We start from the raw sequence: 17,262 nt of genomic DNA on the forward strand, positions 1-17,262 counted from the left end.
GTCCCTGCGAGACAGCAACCTCCGGCGTGTGACGGTCAGCTAGCGACGAGATGTTACAACATCTCGCCCTTAAAACTTGAAGTGTGACAAGTCCTTATTTGCATTTAACCTGCAATAAAAATCACTATATTTTCATTACCCTCCATAATTTTTTTTTTATTATTTTTTTTTTTTAGGAAAGCAAAATTGCATGCGAAAAAAATCTTCACATTCAAGGAGGCTGTAAGAAAGTGTTCTCAGGTCCAAGGAGACCCCTGAGCCTCTACACGGCACCGGTCAATGACCTCTGTGTAACAGTGCACCAAATAAACTGCTCTAGGCAACTACCCCACAACTCCACAGGAAAAGACACTTCTCAGTAGGTTTTACTGTCGCTGGCTTTTACATAAAACACCTCACTGCATCTACTTATTATTACTCCTCTACCTAATCTACCCAACCATATCAAGCATGCACTTCTTGCAAGTTCCTGAAACATGATCAACTAGAAGAAAAAACAATTAAAACCAAGGAAGTACTGGTAAAAAAGAGGAGCTATATTTTTTCAAGGATGAGCAAGATGCACTGGTAGCGAAGTATTTCCCAGAATCTTCCATTACAGGGTGAAGGTTTTAATAAAAAGAAATAAAAAGAGCTCACATTTTGATCTTTTCCCAGAGCTAGACATGGTTTAATTAGCTTGATCTCATTATGTAAACTGGAGAGGAAAAAAGAACACCATTAAAGCAATATCCCACTGGCAAATGAGACAACCTTGACATCAACTAAGATATTTTCTTGGAAAAGTCTCCCCTGCCTGTGATGCAGCTTCCACACCTCTTCCTCATCACAAGGTCTTCATCATCCCACCTCTTCCAGCTGCCCTGCTCAGTTCAGTGGCATTTCTTGGTTTCTGCTCCCCTCCAAGCAGCCTGGAAAATGCCAGTAGTAAAAAAAAAACGAGCTAGATTTTGACTTGGTTCTATTTAGCCTGAGATCATTCAGCATGTTCTTTAGAAAAGATCAACTGGAACTAAACATTGCCATAATATACTCCATCTGTTAAAGTACATACTTTTGTAATAACGCATTTAGAATTCAATAAGAAAAGCGAGAATTACAAACAAGGTGTCCATAATGAGCCTCAATATAATTATTAAACCAGATAAAGTAGGCCTGGTTTTCAATACAAGAAAGTTATTTGTACCTTAATGATAATGAAATGTAAAAAGCATCTGTAATTTCCGCTGAAATGTATTGCAGAAAGTCAACTTAGTGCACGTCACTTTGTTAAGACTATTCTTATTATTGTGTTTGCAATGACAGCAAAATGCTTCTTAGTTCCAACTCCTGGGATATATAAAAATATGATTAGAGCACTATAACAATACAACAATGGATTAATTTGCCCAACCATTACATTCGGATCTGAAAGACTTTTATAATTTATTTTACCAACTGAAAGGTGGTTATTTTGGGATCCTGGCTCATACCAAAGTAGTTCAGCGCCGCATTTTCAAATATTTTTTTTATATTCCAGCACCGGCAATACTGCAAGGTTCCAGTGATTCTCCCCCATCTGCGTGTCCCCCTGAGCATTTTTGCTAGCCCCCTGCCATGCCTTACCCCGGGGTTCAGCTCGGGATGCTGCAGAGCCGCCACCAGGCTGCCTATCAAAAGGGTACCGCGCACCCCACAGCCTGCAAAACATGGCGGCGGCAACATACCTGGTAAACCCATCACCTACGCAAAAGAAACAGCCATTTGGGGGGGGTGCCTAACAATTATTACCTACACCAGGACAGGAGAACACAAAGAACTTATCAGTGTCGAACAACGCAGCTAACAAACATAGGCCAAAAGGTGTTGAGAAATCTGGCCCTAAGGGCAGACAATATAAAGGAAAATAATTAATAACTCATTTGCTGAATGTCAACAGGAGCCATCCGCTACAACTGGCATGGAATAATCACAGATTATTAGCAAATTCATGTGCTCACCACCCTCAAGTTAAACCAGTGCTGGTTACGAGGGCATGGACGTTTCCAGTTTGGCCTAAAATGGGGACCAGAACCCATTTTTTCCAACAAAGCAAAAACCCCTGGGATCTCGGCTGCAGCACTATTCAAAAGGAAGCAAGTGTGCAGGGGCAGGGACAGCCCTGTGGATCAGAAATAAAGACCAAACCAGAAATGTGCAACACTGGTGCGACACTACAGGCAGGACAGTCGAACGCACTTGCTGTCACCCTCCTCATGCCATCAGCATCACCACAGTTTGGTTTGATGGAACCCAAATTTCACTTGTTAAGACAAAAATCCCTTCTCAGACTCTTGGCCCAACCCTGTCCATTCTCCTGCTGACTACCTCTCTTAAATTTACTCCTCCACTATTTCCTTGCAGGTATGCTGGCTGCTGCGGCTGCTGGACCCGGAGACTAGCCTGCTGTGAGCATCTCTCCCCAGATAACATCCCCACGCTGCTCGGTACACCGTGTTACACCTGCACTGCCACACGCAGACAGACAAATATATCCTTAGCCAAGCAGGAAAGAGTTGGCAGGCCCTAGTTTAAGGCTAAGCTAAACGAAAAGCATCCCAGCACTCAGGAAGCAAGCTGTGTATTTCAGGCACCGCTGAACCACATCAGTGGTCCAAGCCAGCTCGCCTGTCACCAGCCCGGTCATTAGGAGCAGAGTCCTGACCCCTGCGGTCTTGTCCCATGGAAACCCAAAGGCAGGAGTCTTCTCCACCTGGTCTAAATCCATGGCAGAGGACACTCAACATTACAGGAGAGACCATCTTCTGCAGGAACTGCTGCACAGTTTAAGGGCATTATGGGAAAGCACATATGAGCGAGCGCTATGTTTCCATTAGTCAAGACTATATTTTCAGTTTTATACTCTTGTACTTGTTTTGCAGTCTCTGTACTACACCGTAAAGTTAAACTGGCAGCCTCACCACCAGGAAAATCAAGTCTTTAGTCTTGTTTTGAATGCTGACGTCTGACATTAGCCTTTGCTGTGCTTCCTCCAGTCCCACAAACCATGCCCTTTCTTCTCACCTACCCTGAACGCACCGCAAGAGCCTCCAAGATGAGGGCGCTGCCTGGGTTAACAAGGAGAAAAATTAATGCAACGTCCCTTTTAATTGCAGTGGCAAGGCAGAGAAAAGAAAGTGCAAAGGCAAGCTTTACTTGCTTATGCTCTCTGCTTCTAGCCAACACAGACCTTCACGCCGTAACAAGAGGCACAGCACACTGACATTGTACCAACTGAGAGCTAATGTCGCCCTTCCACCGGTGTAATCTGTATGTGATGGGTTAAACAACTATTTCATTTCTGGATCATTGTTTAACTAATATCCTCAGCTTTTAGGCAGCGAGACTTATTATGTAGCAAATTGCCCAAATCTTGCAACTGACTTTTTTTTTTTTTTCCCCCTAAAGGAGATTTTCAAGGAGTAAGAAATTTATCTTCTCTTTATCTTCCTACATAACTCTAGTTATTTTGCAATTAACTTTTGTGCTTACTTTTGCATTTTACTAAAGTGAATTTGGTCAAGTATAATATGCTGCATCCCCTTTTTTTCTTGAGAAGCCAGAAAAGAGTAAAAACAAAAACAGGACGTGCAACTGGCATCTCAAGACAGGTGCTGGGCAAGAAGGATGGGTCTAAAAAACCTTGAATTTTCAGAGGTTTTGAGCACTCTGAAATACCATGGGCTTGGATCTACACACAGTACTTCATAAGGGTTTTGCTGCCTCCCCTGCCTGCAGTAAGGCCAATTTACAAGCTAGATAGCGGGATAGGATGGATTTTGGAAAGTAAGAGGAGGATAAAGGAGAAATGCAGGCATGTGTGCATACATAGTCATCTTGAAACTCTTCCTGCCCTGCTTTCCGTATGAAATCATATGAGCTTCCCATTCATTACTATCAGTGCTCTTGCTGGATTTGGATGATTGCCCAATTGCTACTGTTGCCAGAAATCCAAAACATCAGAGGGGTGATTCATCTGATGCCTTGACAGCTCTGGAGCTCGGCTAAGGAGAGAGGTGGAACCCAAAAACCCAAATACCACAATGGAGTCCTCTTGCATCCTGCTCGGAGCCACCGACGCAGGCACGGTCATCGCTTTGGGCTGCACCTCTCCTGCACGCGTGCTGCATGCCCCAGGGATGGTTTTCTTAGTACCGGACGCAGCTTTACCTATATTTTCTTTGTCCGCACCACAGGAGCTAATTGTCGTAATAGAGCAAAACTGTATTTCCATACTGGCAAAGCTCTTCCACACAGATGTCATTTAAGTCTTGTTTATATGGTGCTCACTCATCCAAAGAGTTAGCAACTAGAGAACAAGAGGGGCTTTGTACCTCCATGCTCTGCTATGTTAAAAATTGATTTAGCATAATGGTTTCAAAGAGATTAAAATCCAATTTTGTAAATCAAAGCAGGAACTGTACTGACTCACTTCTACAGCAGCAGAAAAGAACCTGCTGAATTCTGAAAACGACAGTCGCAGCCCTGATCCTCTATTAACGCAGAGAAAGTAATTAACCAATCAAAACCACAGTTTAATAAGCTGTATTTTGCTGTATGCATCTGCTCTTTATCCTCACGTCAATAAACAAGATGGAATGTTCATCTGGAGAAGAAGAAAAGGCAGCTTGTGGGCTAGCCACAGCTTCTCAGGTGGCATGGGCCAGCTGACCTGCTCAGTGCAGAAGGGCTGTTCATGGCAAAGCCAACAGGAGATCCCTGCTCCTCAAAGTAGTTATCATCATTCGGGATTCAGCTTTGCATTATTCCAGTTCTACAAATCACTTTTAGCATTAAACTTCATTTGGAAAAAAACCCCACAACAAACCACAAATGAGTAAAATAAGATAAATTGAGATTAAACAAATGGGCTCTGCAGATGTCCTAAGAACTCCACATACAAACTACCTCCTTCAAGGAAAACACATTCCCTTTAATATCTTGGATATGCAGATATAGCTGTAAAGAAAAAAATATCCACACATTCAGATTAATTTATAGTAAGTATCTTTGATGGTTATAGCATCTTTTGAAGAAAAACGCAGACATACTTAACAGGGCCTGATGCATACCACGCAGTTCGCAGATGTTATGTGATACAGACAACCCAGGACTCATTAGATCTTTTAAAAAGATTTCGCATAATTTCTTACAAGCAGTACAGAAATCATATCACAAATTCACATACGAAAAAGCAATCTGAGCTTTAAAGAGCACCTGAAGCTTTGCACAGGCATGCAAGAAATCATGGATATTCAAGCTCATGTATTTACATAGATGAGGTAGAGTTTGTTGTTTGTTTTTTTTTTTCTTTTTTCATTTTGTTTTCTTTTAGACGGAGGATATTGGCATTTTCCCTGGCGCTCTCTTTAATGCAAAAGTTAGCCTTGCTTACGCTACTTATTTCTCACCTAAATCAAGATGATCTCTGTGCTGCTACACGGAAACGTTTTGCATCTATCACCATTCCCCAGCTCTACAAAAATATATTCTACAAAATCCCCACGGAAAGATGAGGACTTGTCCCAGGGACGCATTTAGGGAGGTTTGGAGCCACAGAAATGCAAGGCAGGGAGGAAGCCCTCATGTCACAGACATTATCCCAACGAATTTTTGGGATAAAGCTGGGAGCAAAGAAGAGCAAGTAGTCACAAATTTCCCATTGAGAAGAGTGAGATTAAAGAAATTCATATCGAGAACAGCGCACGTGGGCATTGGTGGGCAGGCAGCATCAGATCCACGCTGTGCCCCCGGGATGCAAAAACTGAAAGGCCCTGGCCAAGCCCAGATCTGAGACAACCACTCCGAGACGCCTGAAACAAAGCGGGTGAAGTTCTTCACTCGTCAGCACATACTCTTGAATTTCGGTGTGCACTCGCAGCCTGCACGCAGCGTGCTGCCGAGGTAGGCACCAGGCACTGCCGGCTCTGCACCCTCCCGAGCCAGGCAGAACAACCCGCTCTTCTCCTCGGCTGGGCAAAGCAGCATGTCCCAGCACCACGGTGGCTTCGCTGGCTCAGGCACCCTGGGGAAGGAGACCACCGGGCTCTGCAGGGATGGGTCTCCCAAGCTCAGCAGTTTTGCCAGCGCTGCCGGTGAGCAGGCATGTGCCACCGGAGCCTGTCCCCAGGAGTACGGGACCCAGACTTGTGTGGCTCAGCTAGTGATTAAAAAGGGGGGAAAGTAAGAAACCATTCCTTCTTCTCTTATCTGCACTGACCCAAATACAATTATCCCTTAATGAGTATCACCCTCCAAATCCCCCACAGCTGCAGTTTTGATGGGCATTTCATCCAATCCAGCAATTCTGTGCAGGAAAAGCAACCACCTTAGCCACACCGATTACCTGTTTAGGTGGATTTCTGTTGGCGCCGAGTTAACTCTCGATGCTTTGAGCATGAGACAGCAGGCATGACACCAGGGGACAGAAATGAACTGCCTCAGCTCCAGCCAGGTCTCCGGTCCAGTTCTAGAATTTAGTAACTGGAAGAGAAATTGCATGATCATGCTGGTACAGCCAGCAAAAAAAGTCTCTCCTCCTTTTTTCCTGAAAAACTGTGAGAAATGCTGCCTCGACGTGCATCTGTCTCTCCCTCTCTATCATCATCGTCAAGAACGTTCAACGTACAGCAGCAGCTCTCACCTCACGAGTTCTTAGTCCTGTTGCTTTTATCTCCAACGGTTATAAGAAAAATGGTGGGCTATTATTTCAAGGAGAAAATGATCTTCCACTGAGAACTCAACAGCTTTCTCAGCTTCCCCTCTTGTGGGAAGGATCCCTTCTGGCAGGCACTGCCTGCCACAGAGCAGGACACCCCCGAGATCCTGGCCCACCGCTGCTCAGGGACGAGGACCGAGGGAAACGGTACCGCACTGCGAGGCGGCCTGCAGCAAGAGAGTTATGCAAATGAGAAAAATGAATATTTAAATAAAACATTTATTAAGAACAGATTAACTCTGTCAATCAATATTCACTTTTGTTTTCCTGCGCACACATTCGGAGGGGCTGCACAATAACCAGTTTCAGTTTTTCCAGGGTATATTTAGTTCTGTATTTAGAAGTGTAGCTTCCTGAAAGATATTTTTTTTTTTTTAAATGAAGTGCATTTCCTTGTGCAAAGGAGAACAAATTGCTACTTAAACTTTCTTCTATTGTCTATTTGCCTGCAATTTCCACCTCATTTACAGCTTTTTTGTGTCTGCCCTTTTGTTTAGTTTTACCTTTGACATTCTCTTAATTTCTCTTCAGAGATACCTGACACCTTTACATTAAATTCACAATACGCATAATGCTGGAGTTTTTGGAGAAAGGCTGTGCAGCAGCAGCAGCTCGAGCCAGGCTGAGAACCCTGACGTCTGCCAGGAGGTGCTGTTTGGAAAATAATTTCTCAGCTGCAGAGAAAACTTTGAATCACATTGAAAATTATTTCTGAGTTCCCAAGTTTGTAGGGAGAGCAAGGAGTGCTAGCGGGCTGGGGCGGGCTGACCTTGGCTGTGTGCCCGGCGCCCACCCAGCCGCTCCATCACTGCTGGGCAGCGGAGGAAATGTAACGAACAGCTCCTGGGTGGAGATAAGGGCAGGGAGAGCAGCACCAGTTACTGTCAGGGCAAAACAGACTAGATACAGGGAAATTAATTTAACTGATTGCCAGTTAGAAGTCAGAGTAAGGTAATGAGAAATAAGACCAAATCTTAAATGTGTTGCCCCACTTGTTCCTTCTTCCCAGGCTCAACTTCACTCCCGGTTTCCCTCCCTCCTCCCCCCAGCAGTGCAGGAGCTGGGGAATGGGGCTGGGGTCCGTCCATCACACGCTGGCTCTGCCGCTGCTTCCTCCTCACACCCTGCCCTGCCCTAGCCGGGGTCCCCCCACAGCAGACAGCCCCCCAGGCCCAGCCGGCACCAGGGGGTCCCCGTGGGGTCCCCAGCCCGGCTCCAGCCCGGCCCCCCCCCCCCCCCCCCCGTCCTGCCAGGAGCTGCCCCAGCGCCGCTGCCCGCAGGTCACAGCCCCCTGCGGGCACCCCCTGCCCCGGGGGGGCTCCCGGGCTGCGGGGGGGGGGGGCTGCTCCCCCGGGGGCTGGGGGCACAGCCTGCCCCGCCGGGGCTGCCCACGGGCTGTGGGGGGTCTCTGCTCCGTGCCTGGAGCCCCCCTGCCCTGCCCCGCCCCGGGTGCTGCAGCGCTGCTTCTCTCGCATGGCCTCGCTCCTCTCCGCCGCTGTTGCGCAGGGGGTTCCCCCCTTCTTTAAGATGTTCCCCCAGAGGCTCCCACCGTCGCTGATGGGCTCGGCCTCGGCCAGCGGCAGGGCCATCGCAGAGCCGGCCGGCGTGGGCTCTGTCGGACATGGGGGAAGCTTCTGGCAGCTTCTCACAAGCCCCCCCTGTAGCTTCCCCGCTACCAAAACCTTGCCACACAAATACACACGGTGCAGGCCTCGCCGATGCTGCTGGTTTCTTTGCAGCTCCAGCAGCCGCACACTGCATAACCCAAGATCCCGGGCAACATTTACCTTCCCCTTGAGCCCACGTGTTCTCAAATAAAACAGGAATAAGCCACTGAGCTGCTTCAATAACCAGCCTAGATGTGAGGAAGAAGATGGAGAAGTTTGTTATTTAAGGCTGGCCAGCTCTTTATTATCTATCAATGTAAGGAATCAAGCTTTAAAATTAATTGATATTATGATAAAGAGCTTTGGGGCAAGAAGGCATTTACAATGACCATCCCCTTCAGGTTAGCAGAAGGTAAAAAACCCACGTAGCTGCCTGAGAGCGCACTTGACAACTTGATTAACATATCATAACAAGATTTTGTGCCCAGCTACAGATAAGGTGAAGAATTCACTTCCCTGCTCCAATCCTCCCTGCAATCCAGGAAAATCAGGGGAGGAAGGCGGGAGTTTTGAGGATTCATGGCAGAAATGGGGAAGATAGGCAGGTGCATCCCCACTGATGTTTACAGCGGAGGCCATGCGGGAAGCGCAGCGGTTCCCCCCCCCCCCCCCCCCCCCCCCCGCCTCCCCACCAGGGGACACTGGCAGCAGGTTCTGAGCACAAGGGGTGGCACCTGGAGAGGACTCCATGCCTCAGCTGGCCCCAAGCACAGAGACAAGGAGGAAGATGGTGTGTTGTGAACAAGGCTACACTACTAAACCCTGCGCTTCCTGGCATCTGCCAAAGGCCAGCATGCAACGGCTGACCTGCTTTAAATTTGATCTGTTTCTGATCTTTTGCATTTGTTTGAGTGCTAGGGATAAGCCCAGCTTTGCCCATTCCTTCACCCCACCTGGAAGCCCTCCCCGATTTGGCCAGACTTACCAGCCTTGCTGCACTGTTCAAATACATTTTTGGCAGCTCATGTCTGCTGCTCCTGCCCTGCTGGGGTGCCCTGCAGCTGGAGCAGGCTCCCAGCATGGCAGACGGTGCAGCGGCACCCACCCCGTGTGTGGTCATAGCAAGGACGGATGACCATGAACCACGACTGCTCAAGCTCCAAAGCTGTGCAAAGTCATCCCCTTGCCTCCACAACTCTTTTCTCCTCCTACTAGTTGCTTCTTAAAATGACCTTAGTGCCACACTGCTATACATGTCCAGGGCAGCCTGGTGCCCAGCTCCCCACTGATATTTGGGGAGTAGGAGCTCTACAACCATCCAAGGGTCTCAATCTTCCTCAGAGCTGTCATGAATTGACAGAACTCGGCCCATCACTAACGCTGAGTGGACCCATTGGAGTGGGGACGGGACGTAACCCTCGCTCAGACCAATCTCACCAGCAGAGACCCTGACTCGTCTCTCCCTCATCTCAGGTGAGTCCCTCCTCACCAGTGACCCAAGTCCCACCTTCTGCTGCAGCCCCCAGCCCCCACGTCTCCTGCAGCCTGGCCTTTCCAGGCAGCAGATGGGAGAGGGCGCACCCCGTGCGGGTCCCTGCTCAGCTGGCAGGGTTTGCTTACCAGCCATCCCTTCCCCAGGGCTCCCCCGGGTTTGCAGAGGATGCACAGCCCCCACTGCAGCTCCCCATCCTCCTTCGCAGGGCCGGTCAGGCACTGGCACACCAAACTTCACAAAGTTAAAGCATTTTGCTGCATCTTGGTCCTTTTCATTCTCAGTTTCCTTTCGAAGAGTGTTCCAGTTCAGTATCTGCTGCTAACAATAGATGGGTTATATTATATTGCTGTTAGAAGAAATAACAAGAGTGTCCTCCACCTCACCGTTTTTCAGAGACCATCGAAGCTGGAGCGATACTTCTTTTGCACGCCAGGAACAGGGCATACTCTACTTGGGAACTTGAAAAGCATTAAGCCCATCACTCCAATCCTCAGTGGATCACAAACTCCACTTTTGCTAATGCTTCCATTTTGTTTGTGGAATAAAGTGAAACAGGTTTCACCCTAAATGTTTGCTCGCTCTCCATCTCCAAGCACTCATTTACTCTGGCTTTCACCCCTTCTGATCTAAAACCACACCAGCTGTTCCGTTTTGCTCCCCAGGCAGGACAATCTGCCCATTTTCCTTTGCCTTTAATAAGAAAAAAAGGAGAGGGGGGAGGGAAACAAAAAAAAACCCGAATCCCAAAATTAGAGATAGTCAGGAGTTGGCATCTCCATCAAACACAGTCATGACAGTAACATAAAAAAAACAAACAAACATAAAAAACCAAACACACACACCCCCAAAAAAACCCCAAACCAAACCATAAAAAACCCAGAAAGACACTTGGCTGTGAAAGCATGCGTTTCCCAGCATTTCTGCCGGTCCTGAGGCTTCAGGACGTGCCTGCTCCCAACACACAGGAGCCAGGATTAAGCCCTGTGTGCTGTCGGCAGCGCAGTTCCCCCTTCCCCAGCACCTCACGTTTCCTCCTGGAAACATCACCACCGGGACCACAGAGCACCAGGTCGGAAATTCTGAGAGCGTCGAGATTTGATTTTCATCTACTTTGTTAAATTTCTGCTAATTGCTTTTAACGTACTTCCTCCGCCAGAGTCTTTATAGCTTAATTCCTCATGGGCATTTATTCTGGAGTTTTACTAAGTACAGAAGGAAAATGAAATCTAACTACATGCCAGTGATGTAATCGCTAATGGCCTTTGTAACAAATGCACACAGGGGTTTTTTTTTAAGGGGAGGGGTTTTTTACCATGGCTGGCCTTCATAAAATCTCATAAATCAATGAAAACCGAGCAAAAGAAACTGCAGTTCTATAAATGCTATGAGGCACTGGGGCTGGATGTGATGTAATGCAGTCCAGTCTTTTATAATTAACAAAGTACAGTGAAAAGACTCCGAACTGCAATACTTGAGCTCAAGTTTTAATAGAATACATCACTGACTTCCTGGTTTAGACTAAGATAAGTTGTCACCACGAACCAAGAAACTTCAGCTCGTTTTCAGGCATCAGCAAGCTACAGCTAGCAGGAGTTAGAGCATTAATACGCTTTTACTCTCAGACAACAAGGATGTAAGACCTGTAACTCCCAAACAACATTATGCATAGAGCATACTTTTCATCATTACACATTAATAGATTTGGGAGTGAAAGTTGGAGGGGTGGTGTTATATGTCAAAATTAATTATAATGCCAATAAGCTGAAATTCAACAGGGAAGATCAGGTTGACTAAATTATTGTGTTGAGTTATCATCACTGAAAAATCAACTGAGAGAGGCTGTAGCACTCTCGCTGCAAATCAAAAGGTGGATAGAAAAATAAGGAGAAGTAAAAAAAAAAATCCCAGACCAATCCATTGCAGAGGAGTTTAAGTGAGTAAGGACAGTTCCAAGTTAGCCTGAATTTATCCAGGATATAATTCTGCATTACAGCTGTTAGGGAGTTCAACTGTATCTTATCTTTTCATCACAGGCTTACTACAATCTGGGACCAGTGGCCACAAACTATGCCAGTTTGGGTAAACCAGGCTATTTGCTTCCTTCTTAATGTAAGGCCATAGAGGAAACTTCTGCTCCATTTCTGTAAGGCTTTCTCAGTGGCTTTCCAGGTCAGGCACCTCCAGCATCCCTCGTAAAGACAATGAAAGGGATTCCAAAACTTCCACCTGTGCTGAAAATGTGCCAGTTGGCAACTTCAGAAGAATACCACAATTAACATAACATTACTAAAACAAAACCAGAACAAAATAACCCCCTCCACAACCCAAAACCCCTACAAGCAGAGACACACACCCCTCAAACCCTTAGCATTTAAGTATTCAGTATTCTTCATAAGGCCTGCAGTACTAAGAAGAATATTACTGTGAACAAGGATGAGGACAAACAAGCAAGTGCCACATGAACATTTAATTCCTACAGAGTCAATTAAATGGCAACAATAAAATACAGTAAGAGTTAATGCTAGACAAAAGGATTAAGGAATGAGGGAGGACTTATTTATAAACATACAAATGAAAACCTGGTTAAGAAGTAGGGGAATTAATAAAAGATAAAAAGAATGATTCAAATATGGCTAAGAAGGGGAATTCCTTTATTAAATTTGTCTTCAAAAGTAAATTAAGAAAGATGCCTGTGCTATCAGAGAGTGATGGCGAGTTTATAAATATAGCTACCACCGAAGGAGAGAAAAAGGGAGTATGTGGAAAATGCAGACGTGTGCCAAATCACTCAATCTGTGCAATTAACTAAAGAAATCAAGTGTTGTTATTTGTGAAGAATTATTTTTTAAAAGGGAAATTTAGCAAATTCCTTCAAAACATAAATCTAACACCTAATTCTGGAAATTACTTACACTGATGGATGCAATTAACTTCTATTCCTAGCAAAAGAATGGGAAAAAAATTAAGAAAAAAGTATCTGTGGCAGATAGCAGCTCAGCAAGCTGCAAGAAGTACAGATTTGCAGAGAGAACACCTCTTGTTATGCACAGTTGGTTTGTTAGCACATATTATTTATTTAATGAAAAGAAGAAAGGAAATGCCATGTGGATTACAGTAGCATTTTTGAGAGTCAGTCCTGAAATTAAACGCAATAGTTCTGCAGAAATCTGAGCAGCCTCAATTCTCCCTACTTTAGGAGGGATTAGGATGTAGCACCTGCAAGACTCGAGGCCAACTGAAAACAAAGGAGTTAGAGGAAACTGCCAAGGAAGGTATCACATGGTTCTGTGTTAGATTTAATCTGAACAGCTTTGTTAACAATCTGGAAGAGGAAAGAATACGGTTTATTAAATTTCACCTACTATGCCCTGAAATGCATTGCAGGACTTGACAGGAAAAATAAATACATACAAAGAAGATATTGCTTTGATTGACTGGGACATCTTAAATGAAGAAAGGTGCCCATCTTCTCTCAGGAACACCTTGTCAACATCATTCAAAGAAGAAATTTCTCTGTCCTCTGCAGGAGGCCCTCCCAAACCTGCCAGATCTGAAAGAAGATGGAAAAATCATACGAAGATTTTTCTGCTTGGAAAAAAATACAGCTGTTTCTGAAGAGATCTATCACCAAAACCCAGCCATACTCTGAGAAGGAGACATTGGGAAGGCATCCATCCGAAGAGGGCCCTGGGAAGGCAGAGGGCAAGCAGCTCTAGATGGAACTGCAGAAGGATGCAGCAGCTAAAAGACAGTTTAGTTCCAGAGACAGAAAACACAGAAACATGTATCACATAGCAGGATGTTACAGTCCTCTCTCTCTACAGATGTAATTAATCCATAAATGGAATAATGTATTCACTTCTGGACACCTCATTACCAGAAAGACATTGACAAATTGAACAGAGTACAAAGAAAACAACAAAAATGTTTAAGGGTTTGAAGGGAAAAAATTCTAAGGAAAGATCAAAAGATTTGAATACGTCCAGCTCTAAGCACAAGCATAGCTTAGTAGGACAAGATATATATCTATATGTTTTTGAAAGGTGTAAACATCAAGCAGAAAAAACAGCACGGGGGGCTATTAGGAGGAAGAATGGAATAAAATTACTAAAGAAGAAAACTTAAGATGAAAATCTTCTTGCCCTATTAGGATGCACAGTTAATCTCAAGGGATGTGGTAAATGTGCCAATGCAAGAGAACCAGACTAGGCTGGACAAATTCTTAATAAATGTACAGCTCGGATAACCACACACCAACAGGCAGTGGGGCTGGGAGCTTCTATTTCTGATCCCTGATGTCTGCTTCCCCTCTTATTTTATATACAGATACAACATCCATCCATGGACTTTCACATAAGTACCTTGTAAGGACGTGAACCAATTTAAATAAAATTAAAATAAATAATAAAAAAAAAAGGAAAGATCTATATGCATGGCTCCCCTAAACCAGATCAGAACTAAAGGACCAAATCCTGGCATCCCAAAACCGCAGTGGGTCTCGAATGGTTATGAACGCTGCAAAGGCAGCCGCAAGGGGGAAAAAAACCCTGCATCAGACCACGTGCATGAAGAGGTAATGACAGCGGATGCATTTCAGCCATTTATCACTGTGTCTAACTGATGCTGCTGTAAATAACCTAAACTGCTCTTACACCTCCCTGCCAGCGCCACAAACCTTTCTCAAGCAAACACTGTCTTCAAGTCAATCAGGCTTTGCCCAAGGAGATCTTGCCGGGTCAGATTAAGCCTTTGTACCAGGAAACGTTCAATACTAACACATTACTCCTCTTCTACTTACCACACAGTATACCAAGTAACTTAAGTCAATGTTATATTGAAAAAAGATAATTAAAAAATTACATTAAGCCAGATGCAAGCCTACAGCACCTTTTTAATGACTGTCATTGAAGTCAGACCGACACTTCGTAGCTGTGCCCCATCTCACAGGTTGTTATCTGAAGGACTAAACCATGGAATTCCCTTTAAATAACAGTCTTTCAGAGTGCCAAGCAGGGGAAAAAAAGAAAACAGAAGCAAAACACCCAACTTGATAGGAAGATGCACACCAAGAAAGCCTGCTGTAATCCTCCCCTCTCTGCTCCAGCAGCAGTTCTCTAGGCAATACCCTTCCATCAGCAAATTGCACTGCCAGGCTGTCCTTGGTGTGCATTTCTGCAGTCAAGAGCAGCTATACCATGAGATATATATCACTGCTTCCTAAAGGATGGCAGGCACCGCTTCCTCATCCAACCTGCAAACGTAAGAACTGGAGTCCCGGACTGAGCCGAGCCGCAGACAGATGCGGAGCGTGTGGTCCCCATACGGCCAGTCCTGCACCAGAAGACACCTTGTTATTTCTCTCTAAGCGATTTAATTTCCCTCTTTTCTATCTGTAGGATCTTCAACAAAAGGTTAAACTGTAAAAGAAGAAAAATCTGCAAGACAGGTCCACCTAACAGCTCTCTCCTGGCCACCCACACAAGGCAGTGTTTATAGCTTATTGATGTGCTTCAGACTGGGTCAACTGCACGTTCAGCGGCCTCCCTCTCTCCCTCTTTCTCCAAACAGGCTGAATGAGAAGAGAAAGGCACTGCAGTGGCTGGCAGTGAGTGCTGCCCAGGCACTGCCTCATTACCATGACAAAGGGAGGGTTGAACATCCTTCAGCAAACACCATGGCTCCCTTCTAGCACCCGACTGCAAAGCTGGCAGTGAGTGTCTCCAGCTCCTGATAGCCTATTTACTCAGGCAGAGGAATAGGATCAAATAGATTTTAGGTCCTTCTGCAGTTTTCCGTGGAATTGCCTTTTTCTCCATAGGATTCCTCCCAGCCTCACACCACCACAGCAGTCCTGTGTCCACCTTCAGCAGCTCGAATGCTGCAGTCCCTCTGGTAGCTCACAACAAGGACACAAACTTTAATCAATTCTTCCCTCCCCAAAGCACTACGAGGAGGGATGGCAAGCTTTTTACAATGTGAAAATGTCAGTGTTTGTTGCTCGCAGAGGCCAGATTTACAGCAAGCCTGAGCCAAGCAGCTTGTTTCACACCTTCAGATTTAAGGGGAACAGTGTTCTCCTCTGGAAAGCGTGGCCCAGAAGTTGCAATGAAGCAGACACAGATATGTCAATCACCACGGATGCAAAGCTGTGAAAGCTTCCCAGAGGAAAGCATTTAGTACCCGATACAGAATGGCCAACTGGAAACCCTAGCTCGGAGCTCCCTGCAGCATGCCTGTCTGGAGGACTGCCCCCAAACGCAGCCTGCAGAGCATCACTGGAAACTCAATATACACAGGAGAGAGAACAGGACAACAAAGAAGAAAGTCCTTGTGAAAAAGAACAGGATTTGGGCAGCTATTTTATGATACAGTGTGCTAATTTGCAGCTAAACCCATGGAAATCCTACTGAAGCATCACCCAACAAAGACAGCCAGCAAGAACCAACTGCTGCGGTCGGCAGGAAAACCTTGGGAGCCTTCGGGGAGCGTATTCCTCCATTAATCCTTCGGCTAATGTGAACTTAATGCTGAGATGAGAACAGATCTGTATTGCCTTTGCTGGGAAGGTAACACCACATGAGATGATCACACTTAAGAGGTTGCTATCCTGAGCTGGGGGGGGTTGTGGGTTAGATGAGCCCGGTTAAACTGCATCAGTGTCTGCAGCCAGCACCACGCAGGTAAGCAATGCAATTAGCACTGCGGCTCCCTGACTTTTCCTCCAGGCCTAAAGTCTGGGCAGGTTCTTTCAGCTGAGCTAATTTGGAAGAGCCTTCAGCACAACAACGCCTTCAGACCTCTAGATTTGTAATGAGATATCTTCACCAGACGGGATTTTAGCAGTCTCCAGGAAAGCAAACAGAAATACATCTTGCTCACACTTTTCTGCAAGGTACTCTGCCCCACCGCGCTTTCTGCTGCCGTGCGTGTGTCAAATTAGTCTCTGCAAAGGCTTTAATTTCCTCCCATGTTGGACCCAGAATGAAGTTCAAGGGTGACATGACCCCAAAGTCTTATTCCCCTCTTCACCAATGCAGAGCTCCCATCTGGAGCCCCCAGCACACTCTGGGGCTACATCTGCTACTGATGCTACAGCACAGCCCTCCCCCTCTCTCCCAGGGACATATCCTTACTCCAGAGGCATCTCCGCAGCGATGTCCAGCCATGCCTCATACTTCCCATAGCCTCCCTGGACAGCCCTCCTGCCTAATGCTTCACCTCCACTGTCACAAAGGTTACACCTGAGATGTTCCTGAGCTGAAAAAGGCATCTCACTGTTACAAATTATGTACATGCTTCCTCCCAGCATTATTTCAGGATACTACAAGACCCTCTGTCTGTGCAAGGGAGGACTTTGCAGTGAGTTTCTGTGACCTCTGCTGCACTTTCAGCACAGGTACCCGCAAAGCAGACAGGCATCCCTC

Source organism: Falco rusticolus, chromosome 14 (genome assembly GCF_015220075.1).
Source record: "Falco rusticolus isolate bFalRus1 chromosome 14, bFalRus1.pri, whole genome shotgun sequence".
NCBI classification, from domain to species: Eukaryota; Metazoa; Chordata; class Aves; order Falconiformes; family Falconidae; genus Falco; species Falco rusticolus.